Source organism: Gymnodraco acuticeps, unplaced genomic scaffold (genome assembly GCF_902827175.1).
Source record: "Gymnodraco acuticeps unplaced genomic scaffold, fGymAcu1.1, whole genome shotgun sequence".
NCBI lineage: Eukaryota > Metazoa > Chordata > Actinopteri > Perciformes > Bathydraconidae > Gymnodraco > Gymnodraco acuticeps.
Genome location: NW_022991941.1, coordinates 140516 through 154540, shown reverse-complemented (window position 1 = coordinate 154540; position 14025 = coordinate 140516). Strand labels below are relative to the sequence as shown.

The following is a 14025-nucleotide window of genomic DNA, read 5'->3' as shown; positions in this document are numbered from 1 at the left end:
AAATATTTGCATTCCCAGAAAGAAAACGAGGGGGTAAAGAAATACTGAAGCTGTAATTATATATTAATCTGGAGAAAAGCCGGTGATTTCATGCACACTTGGCTTTTGAGGTTGATTCCTGGAAAACGTGGCTGTACATTAATAAAGTGTTTATGATGTGTGGACCACACCTGCAGGAGTGTGTGGAATACAGTTACTCACAGCTACTGTGAGTTTTGGCTGCCATAATGTCCCTGGCACAACCTGCTACTCTGCTGTGTACAGCTTTTTACTGTCATTCAAGTGCACGGTAGAGGAGAGTTACGATCTTTTACTGGGCCATAGTTGGCGCAGATTTCTTAGATACATTTTGAGCATACAGTATGTCATTCACAAGCCTTCCACCTCTTTAGAGAAACGAATTGAATTGCAGTGAAGCCAATATTCAGTGCACCATTTTAACTGAAAGACAGGAGGCTGAACTCTGAATTGATGGTCCTTATTACAGATTTATGAGCCTATTTCAGCCAATGCTGCCCAGAAAAGCTGATTATCTGCACCTCCAGGGAGCGTTAAGGCCCAGACACACCGGGCTGATTTCGGCCGTCGATAGATCTCTGGCCGTCGATGTGCGTTGTGTCGCCCTACTCAGATTGGTGTGTCTTTTCGGCCGTGCCGACACCTTTTTGGCCAAAAACTGCAATCGGCCAAAGGCTGTCGGTCAGCTGGCTGTTCAGCTAGCGAATCAGTGCATGAGAAGCGAAACGGAAGTGAGGGACCCAAACAAACGGTTAAGAAGGCAAACACAGACGGCTACTGTTTTTCATTTTCATCTCAGCTGGACGCAAGAGTTTATTTTTCATCATAGCGATCTGGAATGAAGAAACCGAAGACCAACGCACACGTTATTTGTTGTTTGTTTATATCACGCAGTCTGTTGTTCTTCTCTCGGTTATCACGCAGTCTGTCTTCCGGTTGTTGCCTCTTTTGAATGACGAATACACACTACCGTCGCCTGCTGGTAAGGAGAGTTATTGCCTTTCACGCATGCGCAGTTCGTACGTGCTTCTTGGCCGTCGGCTGAAGTCTTTGCGGTGTGTTCCAGTGCGACTGTTGGCCAAGACGCAGGAGACGTGAGGCGACGTGTTCTTTGGTGTCAGTTTGGTGTGTCTGGGCCTTTAAGGCCCACCTACCCGATTTTGGGAGTCAGAGGCCGTCAGAGGCAGTCGGGCATTCGCGCGCCCTACTCAGGTTGGTGTGTCCCGCACCGTCATTGCTTTACGGCACATTTTCACACCTGCTGCGGCCGATGTTGAATCGGCCAAAGAAAGTCGGCCAAAGAAATCACTCCGATTGGCTTTTGAATGACGAATACACACTACCGCTGCCTGCTAGTAAGGACAGTTATTGCCACTCGTCGACTGAAGTCTTTGCGGTGTGTTCGTAGGCGGGCGGCGTAGCCGACGCAGGCGACGTAGCGGACGTAAAAGTCGGGACACCTTCGGTACGCGTTCTTTGGTCTCAGGTTGGTGTGTAGCGGCCCTAGACACATCTTCATTACTTCAGTCCAATCCAATACTGGGCAGCTGATAGGGGAGAGTTTACTTTTTTTTCCAAGCAAAGCCCCTTGAATGATAAGCTTGTTATGTGCGGGAGCAACATTATTGTGTGGATCAGGCATGTAGCCTGAAGTGGAAGTTGGGGGATTGTATTAATGTATGTCTGTTATATTCATTCAGTCCCTTAACAAGAGGCAATGGAATGTTTTTACAGCTGTAAGTAACAAATTATTGTTTTGTTGTTGTTGTTTGGCGCTGTTAGTAACCACAGTGGACTCACCAGCACTGAATTTCACATTGTGTATGAGCTCACAGACAGTTAATCGCCAGTTGTGGCTCCCTTAGGTGTCAAGCTTTTGTATAAAATTGGAAAGATGGCCTAACAATCATAGTTTATGTCCATATCTCTCCCACATGTTGTCTTTTTTGGGCCAGTTTGAGAAGAAATTGTGTTTTAGGCTACTCTCCAGAAAAATACATAATGTTTTTGGAAGCTGAAATTCTGTAAGGAGATGATAATTAAAAGAATAGTTTGACATTTTGAGTAACATCTTTATTCATTTTCTTGCCAAGTATGAGCTGAGTAAACATTAAGCTAACTTTCTGCGCGTGCAGGGACATCATTCGACGAACTCCAGACCAATACAGATATATCTTCATTAAAATGTTAATATATTTCATTACAATTATGAAATCACACTGCTGTCAGCTTAATTTTGAATGTTTCCTGGTTGTTAAAGAATCAAAATATCTTTAAATGTATCCACCATTGTGCTATCAGTGAGCTAGCTTAGTTAGCAGCCCTTTTAGCTTCGGCCTTTCTTGTGCACTTATTCAGTGCTTTTTATTAAGTGTAATAATGGCCAGCAGAGATTTAATTCCCAGAGACAATGAGGGTTATCTTTTGTGACATAGAATGCATTAAGTAAGATTCATGTCAGATTTTCACATCCTCTCTCAATAAAGATTTTAGTTATAAAATCAGCCCTTAATTAGGAGTCGGCGTGTAAAGATCAATGGGTTGTGAGACACAGTCAAGGAGAAATGCAATCGCTCTGCAATCCGTCCCTGGAGAAGCCACAGGGGGAAAATAGTGTGGGTTGTCTCTTTCTTCACTCCTACACTGGCTGACTGTGAATACTTAAACCATCACCCAGAGAGAGCTCACATCGCTGCTGCTCTGAAGTCTGTGCTGACATCCAGTCTATTACAGAGCTTTAACATCCTCCTTATACTTGCTCATAAATATTGCAGTTGATATGCTGCCCTTGTCCAGTGGTTCCCTCAGAACCACAGGACTCTGATCCAGCTCTAGTGTTGTTGTCCTGCTGCTGGAAATACTCACAGTGCTTTTATTTACTCACTGAAAATAGTCCCACAGAAATGCAATATCTTCTTGTGCTTGAGTCATGTAGCTAAAGATTGATATTGTTTGCAGCAACCAATAGAGAACTGCAGTGACGCATCCTAAAACCCGGATGTAAACTCCTTCCGGTTCCTTCGTCAAAAACGCAATGCAATTTCTCCATAGGATTTTGGAAAATAGCTCGAAATAAGGTCTGTGGTTGAGACACATTTAAGAGAAGGATCACGTTTTGTTCAGCCGGATAATCTCCACATGTCTATCCTACTTTTATAATTTTCAAAGCATAAATCTAGTCGCAAAATGCTAACATTATGCTATAAAGGAACTACAGCAGGGTCGCTGCTTCAACGTCACGCCAACTTAAGATCCATATTCAAACATACAGATTGTAAATGGTACAAGTTGAAGTGTTTGTTTGAACAGTCTGCAGGAGGACTTGCTTTCAAGCAGAACAGGGCAAACTTAGAGGAGTGTTTACGTGTTCGGTGTAATGACGTACAACGGCCTGGACAACTTCTGTAGTCCTATTCAGCCACTTGGTAACAACCATCGTTTTTCAGACACGTAAACTCTTCAGAAATCACCGTCACAGCTGATGGATTTAATGTCGTAGAACACAACGTGATCTGTCTCTCTCAATGTGTCTCAACCACAGACCTTATTTGGAGCTATTTTCCAAAATCCTATGGAGAAATCTCATTGCTTTTTATCGAAGGAACCGGACGTGGTAAAAATGCTAACTTACTTCCGGGTTTTAGGACGCGTCACTGCGGTTCTCTATAGGCTTTTGGTACAGGCAGGGTTGGGTGACAATATTAAAAAATGGACTAAAACATAGTTTGTTTTCAAAGGTTTGTGGAAAGTTAGAAAAGCCCTGTAACCGAAGTAGTCTTCCCATGTAGGCACCCTAGAATTGTTAAAAGGAAATTAAATTTTTTTGGACATGTAAGTCCTCAAAGTAACTTTTCACAGTCACAGTTCAAGAATTTCCTTGCTTTTCTGACGAGTGGTTGGTTTGTTTTATTTGGCATGGATTGTATCAGAGTACCCTTCTTTCTTTACACTTGTTACCACAATTAGTATGCATTTTATTTGACTGTACATTGAAGCTAAAGCAGGTGTAGGTTTTTAGGTTTGTATTCATATACATTCATTCCTCTTCTTATGTAATGCCTTGTTATTGGCCAGATTCAAGGAATGTGTGTTTCTGTTCCTGTTGTACATCAAACACTCGACATGTCTCATGATTGTAATGAAAAAATATAGAATTTAGTGCAGGACAATAGAAGAACCCCATCCATACTAAGCATCTTGTGTCAATTTTCCGCTTTTAGCATAATGTACTGCAGCTGGCAGTGACTCTCAACTCTTCAAACCTCGCCTAATGGAGTACAGAAGACAAACGACTGAGTCTCTACCGCTGCATGCTTGTCGTGCCTCGATTTAAACTCGCAGCATTGTTGCGGGATTGAATCACTCAGGCCTTTCCTGTATATCTTGACACATCGGCATTCAACGGCGGTGAATGAGAGAGGGTTATTACGTATGCTCCAAAAGTCACAATCCCTTCAGAGGGAAAATGACCGCCTGCCACACAGTCACAGCAGCCTGCATGCTGCCTGTTCCTGTGGAGCGAGGACCGGATTAATTGAGCACCCATCCAGCCGAACGGACGTTGTCAAAACAGATCAATACCATCAGGGAAAGGTAGGGGTCACGGAGGAAGGAGTGGAGGTGTGTGTGTGTCACAGCAGAGGGCAACAGTATGGTGTGTGTGTCTCCCTGACTCTGACAAGCGATGGCCTTTCTGCATGTTTTGCCCTCGTCTGGATGGCATTCATCGCCAGTAATTGGCTATCTAAAAAGGGAGATCATGTTTGCTCCGTAATGATTTTCTGTCACCCGTCCTTAATTAAGTTGCGTGCCAGTTTGTCAGATATTTGACAGAAGAGCATAAAAGGTTTATACATTTTTTAAACAGATGAGTGTGTATGCAGGCCGTGGAGAGAAAGCATTATTTGCTCCTCCCCGGAGAAACTGTTTCGCAGTGAATCTCAAGGCACACTAAGTAGGACATGCTGTGCGTAGGAAATGTAGAGATGAACGCCTCTCAGAAAGCAGAGGCATGGGAAACTGAAGCAGCAATACACACACACACACATACATACATACACAAAAATACATGACCTACTTGTCAGCTTCCTTTCCATTCATAGTGAGCGTTTTAATGAATCTGATGAAGAAAAACAAAAAAACAATGTGTTGTTTTGTTGCCTGCTACGTTTTGGTGCTTCCCTATTTGACAATTAAACTTAAAGGGGAATTGCAGTGAAAACAGAGTCTGAAATATGATACAATATGTTGATGTCATCAGGGTTTTTTGTAGTTTTTTGAAGGGTCCATATTATGCTTTCATTTTCAGAAACTCCATCTGGAGGGATCACAGGGGTTTGAGCCTGTATTCTCTTGATTGCATTGTGGGAAATGTAGGATCCTGTGTTTTTTTGCCCTACGTTAGACCTCGGGTGTTTCTCAATGTCGAGGACGCTTGCTTGGTAGCACATGTCTTCCGAGTCACTTGCTTCAGAAGCGAGGCAATAATCCTTCCTAGCCTCGGAAAACGAAGAATTGTGGCACAGGCTAACAGGAGTGCAGGTGTGCGTCAGGCCCCGCCTTAAATGGAGCGCGATTTCCGCCAAAGATTTGGAAATTGGTCCGTGCGCAAAGCATTGTGGGGATTTTAAGACCGCGGACTCTACACATGTGCAGCCTTGAAATTTCTCGTTACGAAGGAAGCCGGCCTCGGTAGAATTCCAAGTATGCTGGACATTGGAACAGTCCTTCGGCGGCACTCGATGATGTGGTATGCTTGAAATAGTGGCTCTGGAGCATCCTTCCTCGACATTGAGAAACACCCCTCGTCTGCTTCACTTTTGACAATTCAATCTTATCTGTCCCTTGTAAGTTCCTGAATTTGATTGAAATAAAGACTAAATTCTTGGAGTTCTCCTTTAAATTCCACTCTTACTCCTCATTGGATCGACTTTCAACATCAATTTTCCCACAGCATCTCTGGGGCACGTCTATATTCAAGAGAAGCCTGAAGACAGGCCTTTCATTTCATCTGACATTAGCGTTTTTACAACCAACAGGCAAAGAGGGTTTCCCATCAGCCACTGAGCCTCTGGCATTCAGGGCACAGTTGTAGATGAGCGTATAAAAAAAGATATATTAATAAAAAAACTGCCGCAGCCCCAAACAACGTGGGCTGTATTGCTGCCGGTTGCGTAACTCCTCAGAACAGTCCTCATTATTTCTCCCGGAGCTCTCAGTGGGTTAATTCCCCAGCGCTTGTCATCTCCTTCATTATGCCGAGCGCTCAAGAGGCAGCAGTCCTCTTCCTCCCCGGGGGGGTGCAGGCAGGCGCCCACATCTCTGTGAAACTGAAGCAGGGCCCCCACTTCTCTGTGTCAGATATTTAATACCCTGCAGTTCAACATGGATGCCAAACGAGTGGTTTATCAATCTCAGCAAATCAAATCAAACTTTATTTATGTACACAAAGGTTACTCAAAGTGCTTCACAAACCATCTCCCCCTTCCCAGGTAAGAACCAGAGTAACACATAGCTTTGTGATTAAAAATAACACTTAATACAAACACATTTATAAAATAGGGATAAAATACAATTCAGTTAAAAGCCACATTTAAAGAGATAGGTCTTGAGTTTGCTCTTAACGCTCTCTGCTGTCTTCACCGAGTCTTCTGAGTGAATGTCAGTTACATAAACTCATGTGTGATGCATATAAATATATATATATATATATATCATCCTGGATAAGTAGGGAAATAAAGCCAGAGGGGCATCGGAGGGTCATCAGCTGGGACCGTGTGTACCTGGCCTCCACAGCCTGTAATGGGCACCCCGGCCTCAGCTGTCTGTGTGGGGGAGTGAGGAGGCTTAATGGGAGTTTATTTTATCATACTGGGCTATTATTGCCTCACATATAAGCCACCGAAGAGCTCGGTACAGTGACCACACACACACACACACCTGAGTGGAGTAAGGTAGCATCAGATGTGCTGACACTTGTGTGTGTGTGTGTGTGTGTGTGTGTGTGTGTGTGTGTGTTGTGTGGTGTGTGTGTGTGTGTGTGTGTGTGTGTGTGTGTGTGTGTGTGTGTGTGTGTGTGTGTGTGTGTGTGTGTGTGTGTGTGTGTGTGTGTGTGTGTGTGTGTGTGTGTGTGCACATGTCACAGTGTATTGTGAAGCAGCTGCTCTTTGGTGTAAATATTGTTTTGGATGCCAGGCTGTTGTAATTACTCTCTCTCTCTCTCCTCTCTCTCTCTCTCTCTCTCTCTCTCTCTCTCTCTCTCTCTCTCTCTCTCTCTCTCTCTCTCTCGGGTGGAAACAATCAATCTGTGTGTTGGGATGGCACTGAAAGGCTGATTTGGCTGCTTTCTCTCTCAGTAGTTATTTTACATACAGTACTAAACAAATGATTAATTGTAAAACTAGAAGACTAAATAACTCCGTAAGGATATGCTGACATGCCTATAATAATAGTACTTACAATGCTTTGTTTACGAGTTAACCATCTTCGTTAAGCAATCAATCTAATAGTTGAGATAGAAGTGATAGACCACTAGACTGACATTTGCTATATTTAGACTTTAATCAAACAGAACTATCCCTTTGAAGATGACACACATTTTCCTACATGTAAAACAACAAAGAGATAATTTAAAAAATGGTCAAGAGAAGAGTGGATGTAGTAATTTAGATGCATTCAATTAAGAAGGGTTTTCTATTCTTAGCTTCTTCACAGTTGGAGGTAATACTGCAGAGATTCCTAACACAGTGTTATTCTGCTGACACAGAGCTCCCCACTGCTTGTTCTGCAGGCTTCAGGCTCATAGTGTAGTACCTGTCGGTGTTTCTGAGTACAATAATGGGCTAATGGGTAAACATGTTATCCCTTACTCCCCAAGCCAGAGCCATAGACTGCTGCTTCCACTTTTTAATGCAAAACCCCACATCAAAATCTCAGTGATCGGAAAGATTATCTAAACACCCTGCCCACTGCTTGAGGTGATGACGGGTAATTTGTCACTGCTGGTGTCTTCTTACTATCATCACATGTCAGGAAGCTTGTTTTTCTCCGCTGAAACAGAGATGGAAATCCCTTCGGCTCCCGGCTGTTTTATTTTCGGTGTATGTTAAGTACCCGGCTGTGCCATTTTAAACCAGGCTGTTTTCCATCTGAATTATTTAAAATGCTCCTTCTCATGGACTGTTCTCACGTTCACCTTCATGCCCCCCGGGTACTGCACACATTACCTGCCTGGCTGGTCAACCTGCTGGAGTGCAGGCACTACCAATACAAATACATTATTATTACGATATTATTGTGCACACAGCTTACCTTTATTTATGAGTGCCTTTCATACAACCATGAAGCCAAAGGTGCCACATCAAATCAGCAGAACAAAATGACATTTTGTATAAGACTGCAATAGTTAAAGTATATACATTTTTTGATATTTGATATACTTTATTAATCCCCGTGGGGAAATTGTTTCTCTGCATTTGACCCATCCTAGTGTTATCCGGGGAGCAGTGTAGGGAACGGTGCCTTGCTCAGGGACACCTCGGTAGCGCTTGGTCTTGCCGGGACTTGAACTGGTGACCTTCCAGTTGCCAAGCTAAGTCCCTATCGACTTCGCCACCACTGCCCCCTAAAAGACAATTTAATAACATCATTGCAGGGTTAAAATAAAACACCTCTATTGGACTCCTTTATTCACTTCCAGGCTTCAATAAATGTTACGAGGTCCATTGACGTGCCGACCGACATATCAAATAAATGATGTTTAAAACTATAAAAAATGTTATCCAGATATATAAACCTGATGAACCTTTGCTTGTTTGCTCTGCTGCCTTACTTCTGGCTGCAGAGGGACAAATGTCTTGATATAAACCTCGCAGCCTTCATCCAGCAGCTAAACCTAAACCTCTGGTTGTATTTTAAACGTGGCATGTTGTCTTTTGACTTGATGTGTTTTTACAGCTACAGTAAAGGGAGGCCACCTCCAGAGTCTTGAGCTAAGCCGGGGGATCATATTCCCTCTCGGAGCCTGGCATTAGTCCACGCTGTGGGTCACGGGGTGATAATCTCTTCCTGTCAGGAATGCCGAGAGTTTCCTGCGTTTTCTCCCTCTTCCGGCCGTGTTAGTGGTTGAACATGTGACTCAGAGAGAGAGCCTACTGTATCACTATTACCTAACGCTCAGCAGGCCATAAAGGGACGTCTTTTTGCAGCTCTCGCATCAAGGGAATATGCTGATCAAATGAAGTGTATTCAGAGGGGAAAGGATTCTGCACCTGCTCTGAGGAGGCTGCAGCTCGGCCTCATATCGGAGCTTTTGTTACATAAAACCACTCGCATGCAACCAGGGCTGTGAGGAAAATGTGTTCCGTTAGAATTACAAGTTACCTGTAATCTAATCTGAGTATCAAACCTGCCTTTCATGAAGCATAGTCAGGCAGTAGCCTATACACCAACAATGCAATATGTATCCTGATTACGTAATCCGTTACTCCCCAAGCCTGCATGCAACACGCTGCTTTGATATCAGTGTGTTTGATCCCTAATTAAAGCCTCAGTTAATTCCTGGGTGTTTTAGTTATTTGACAGACCGTGCAGCCTCTTGGATTCGGTGCACTCTAACCTCTGGGCCGTTATTCTCAGAGCATTACTATGCAAGGCGAGCCGACTCCATTCGCATTCCTGAGCAAGGACGTTGAAGGAAAAAAAAGTTTGTGTGTGAAGTATGCAGTTTGTTGATCACTGTACATCAGAGGTGCCCAGTACGTCGACCGCGGGGGCAATGCTGGTAGATCGCGAGTCATTCATAAACAAAAAAAATCCAGCTCCGTTAAAATAGACAAAACAGATTTTGATCCCTCCTCCCTTGGCCTCCCTGCCACTTAATTCAGGAGTTTACTTGATTGAAAGAAAAAGCGACCTATCACTTTCCAATCTGTTAACCCAGAATGCAAAGCGATACAAAATCAGTCAAGTGCCGGGAAAACTCAAATTAAGTTAAACAGACAAACAAGAGACAAACAACAAAATGAGTTGTGCAAGAAGCTAAAGACAAACCACTTCCACCCATAATGGGAGGAAGAATATTTTGTGATGTCACATTCAAAGATTATTTGCCTTATTTGTAAAGCAAGCCTCGCTCTGCCAAAGAAAGGTAACGTGGAGGCATTATCGGAGTGTTCACAAGGCATATGACAGCGACTTCCCTCCGAGTTGAGAAAGAGAAAGGTCATGTATTATTGCTACACAAACATTATCTCGCAGTCTTAGTGTCGCCAACTCGTTTCTAACATGCAAAAAGACAAAACAAATGCGTCTATGTTCGGTGTATTTTTGATCTTTCCAATCGAGACGAGATCTCTCCCCCGTCTGTGCGCGAGGGGGCGGGGCAGTTTACACACACGCGGCTGCTCCATGCAGCAACACACGGAGGAGATGGCGGAGAGAAGCGCTCCAAGGTGTGGTTAAATGTTACCCGTCTTGAGGTGGACAATGCTCCTTGCCAAGAGTGTTTAGCATGTAAGGGCGGTAACACGAGCAATTTGTCTAAACATTTAACAAAAGTGCACCAAATTCAGACGGAGGAATGCACCGGGTTCGACTGTCTTTCTAGTAGCTCTGTAACCCCCCCCCCATCCACGAGGAACGTTTCCACGTCAGGTGTTATGCTAGCAGCAACACACAGAGTTAACTCAATGATACAAACATGGGTTAATGATTAGAGGAAACTGAGTTAGTTATTTTGTTAAAGTTTCAGCTATTCTGTCATCAGATTATTTAATACGATTTGTTAAAACATTGTTGTTTCTTTTGATGTGAAATATTATTTATTTAATTTAAATAAAAAGCAATGTTAATTTTGTAAACAATTTGTTAAGTTAATTTAATAATATATGTATTTTTGAATCAAGTATTCATCTTTATTGTCTTGTTAGTTTCCACATGCCTAAAACAACCTCAAGCTAAATCTAAAAGTTGATGGCTAAATAAGAGCGTTTGAGAAATTGTGCAAGGCATACAGTAATAGTCCGAATAGTCCAGGGGTGGCCAACCCGCGGCTCTCGAGCCGCATGCGGCTCTTTGCCTAGTTTCATGCGGCTCTTCAGTTCATATCGAATTGTATATGTGTGAGTTTGGGGGAGAGACACTGACTCCTGACTAGTGTTGCACGGTGTACCGATACTTGAAAGGTATACCGCGATACCCTGTCGTTAAAAACGTTACGATTCCTCCGTTTCATTAGTATCGGTACTTTAAGAATGACGGGGGAAAGTACTCCGGTGAGAAAGCGCCGTTTTAATAAGAGCCGTGTGTGTTCAGCGCTCTGCTTCCACTCCCTGCACTGCAGCCGTGCCTGCAGTCCCGCCCCTCTCAAGCACGTTCTAAGTCCCTCCCCTCTCAAGCACGCTCTAAGTCCCGCCCCTCTCAAGCACGCTCTAAGTCCCTCCCCTTTCTCGTGCACGCGCTAGCTGCCAGAGCATGTGAGAAAACGAGAAGCATGGCTGCCAGTGGGAGTGCAGCTGCCGCTGTGCCTCGGCTTGTTGACAAAAAAGACGCCAGAAGCGAAATTTGGAAGTATTTGAGCGATATCTCTGACAGTGAGGGCAAGCCTACGGACACCACGAGGCCTGTCTGTAAGAAATGTATTAATTGTATTTAATAGGAAATCTTGTCATTTATTTAATTTATTGTTCTCATTGTTTAAAAGTTTGTGTTATGGTTCTGGTTCTGGTGTGAAATAAAGCACAATAATTACATTTAAGACTGTTTTTTAAGAAAAGTATCGAAAAATAATCGGAATCGCAATTCTTGACTTGGTATCGAAACCAAAATGTTGGTATCGTGACAACACTAGCTACTCCTGACAGTTAAACCTGATATTTAGTAGGTCTGTTAAGTATTAACGTAATTTGGCCGGTCAAAGTTGTTTGGGCTCGGATAAAATCGCTCCGTTACTTTCGTCCCGGCTCTCCCTACGTTTTGATGTGGCCCAAGAGCCAATCACAATAATACCTGCGATGCAGTGAACCAATCACCTTTGAGGGGGGGAAACCTATCGTTGATTAAACACTATCCAGTGTTTCCCCTACCATTGTTTTGGAGGGGCGCTGCGCCCCGCCAACGGAGCCCCGCCCCCCCCCTGAAATTCAAGGTGTTTAAAAAATATATATAATCTTTTTTTTAAAATATATATAGCACCAAATTGCAAATAATCTATAACTACTGTCACTTTTCACATTGAACATGTGCTCTTTTATTAAATAAACTAAACGCTTTCATTTTAAGTTGTGAATTTAGTGTTTTTGACCCTAAGAAACACTGATGCATTAATCAATAACAATAATCCACAGCTCCTCTCTCTGCTCCAGAGGATTTAAAAAATATATATCCCAATGCCACAAAAATGCATCAGTGACGTGGTTGAAATCTTGTCTCCAGAAAACAAAAAAACGGAAACAAGCGGTATCAGTGCCTGTGTGTTTGATGTGGCTCTTTGCAGTAACATAGAAAAAATGTGGCTCTTAACCTCTGACTGGTTGGCCACCCCTGGAATAGTCGATTAATCGTTTCATTAATCGATAGATTAATCGATTATCAAATTAGTCGTTTGTTGCAGCCCTATTGTAGTTATCCCATGTATAAATAAAACGTGTTATTCAGCAACCCTTGCAATTTGGGATTTTATTTGTGTGTGTGTGTGTGTGTGTGTGTGTGTGTGTGTGTGTGTGTGTGTGTGTGTGTGTGTGTGTGTGTGTGTGTGTGTGTGTGTGTGTGGTGTGTGTGTGTGTGTGTGTGTGTGTGTGTGTGTGTGTGTGTGTGTGTGTGTGTGTGTGTGTGTGTGTGTGTGTGTGTGTGTGTGTGTGTGTGTGTGTGTGTGTGTGTGTGTGTGTGTGTGTGTGTGTGTGTGTGTGTGTGTGTGTGTGTGTGTGTGTGTGTGTGTGTGTGTGTGTGTGTGTGTGTGTGTGTGTGTGTGTGTGTGTGTGTGTGTGTGTGTGTGTGTGTGGCGATGTTGTTTGTGTTGTGGGGAGAAAGGAAGGCTCTGTTTGGGTGGTGGTGCAGGGGGGGGTGGAGTAAGAATCAGACCCAAGTATAGGCTGTCTCGGCACAGTAACTCTCCCACCCATCGACTCTCTCTCCCCCCTCGGTTCCGCTCCAGCTCTCCCACCTGCTTTCATTCGGAGTTAGCGGACCAGGGCGGGAAAATGTAGATGGTCTCAAAATGGAGGAGCAGAGCATGACATCAAAGAGTTTGAGGAAAGTTTAAGGAGAGTGAGCGAGGGTCCCTCCAAACTGGAAATTATGCAATCACTAAAACCAAATATCTTTGAGTCTCAGACATCTTTGCTGTTACCCAATCTTTGGTGGACAAAATGTACATTCTTGGTACCACTTTCTAATATACTCCTAAGTAATAAACATATGTAACAGTGAGTGCATCGAGTCCACAGAGCAGCACATCTCCTTCAATCCTCTCTCAGACAGGCAGTGTGTTCAGAACCTATAGCAGCGGTTGTTTACCCAAGCTGCTCGGGCTGTGGACTACAAAGACCTGAGAGAAGAAAGAAGTCGAACCACCACGGTCTGTCAGATCCAGCCGGAGACGCCCGAGGAAAGTTTCAGGATCTGAAGTCTCAGCGTGGCTAACTGTGTCACACGGCTGCATGACCACGTTAACAAGACGCCAGCAAGAGGGACACCAAAAAAAACAAGAAGATGATTCTGCAGTCAGCCTGTGGACAGACTTCAAAGTCCTGCACATATTTGGGATCTCCATGCTGAGAACTCACCTTTCAAGCAATTGAAGTGGCAGGATTTCCACTCCAGGAACACCTCGGGATATGTCTGATTTCAGCCTTTGTGCCCACATTTCTATTTGTATCCAGACAGAACATTTAAATTAGAATCCATGATAGAAAATATATAACAGCAGACCCTTTGAGCCGGATGGTTTCTGCTCCGCCAGCAGGAAAGTAGGCCATGGGCTTCAGAGACAGTGAAGGAGGCATGATGTAA

The 14025-nt window shown here is 43.6% G+C and overlaps 1 protein-coding gene across 1 annotated transcript in view; it reads left to right on the top strand.

Annotated features, from left to right (window-relative positions):
- The window catches only part of ctdspla (CTD (carboxy-terminal domain, RNA polymerase II, polypeptide A) small phosphatase-like a), a 38969-nt gene that overhangs the window by 7457 nt on the left and 17487 nt on the right, over positions 1 to 14025 (top strand).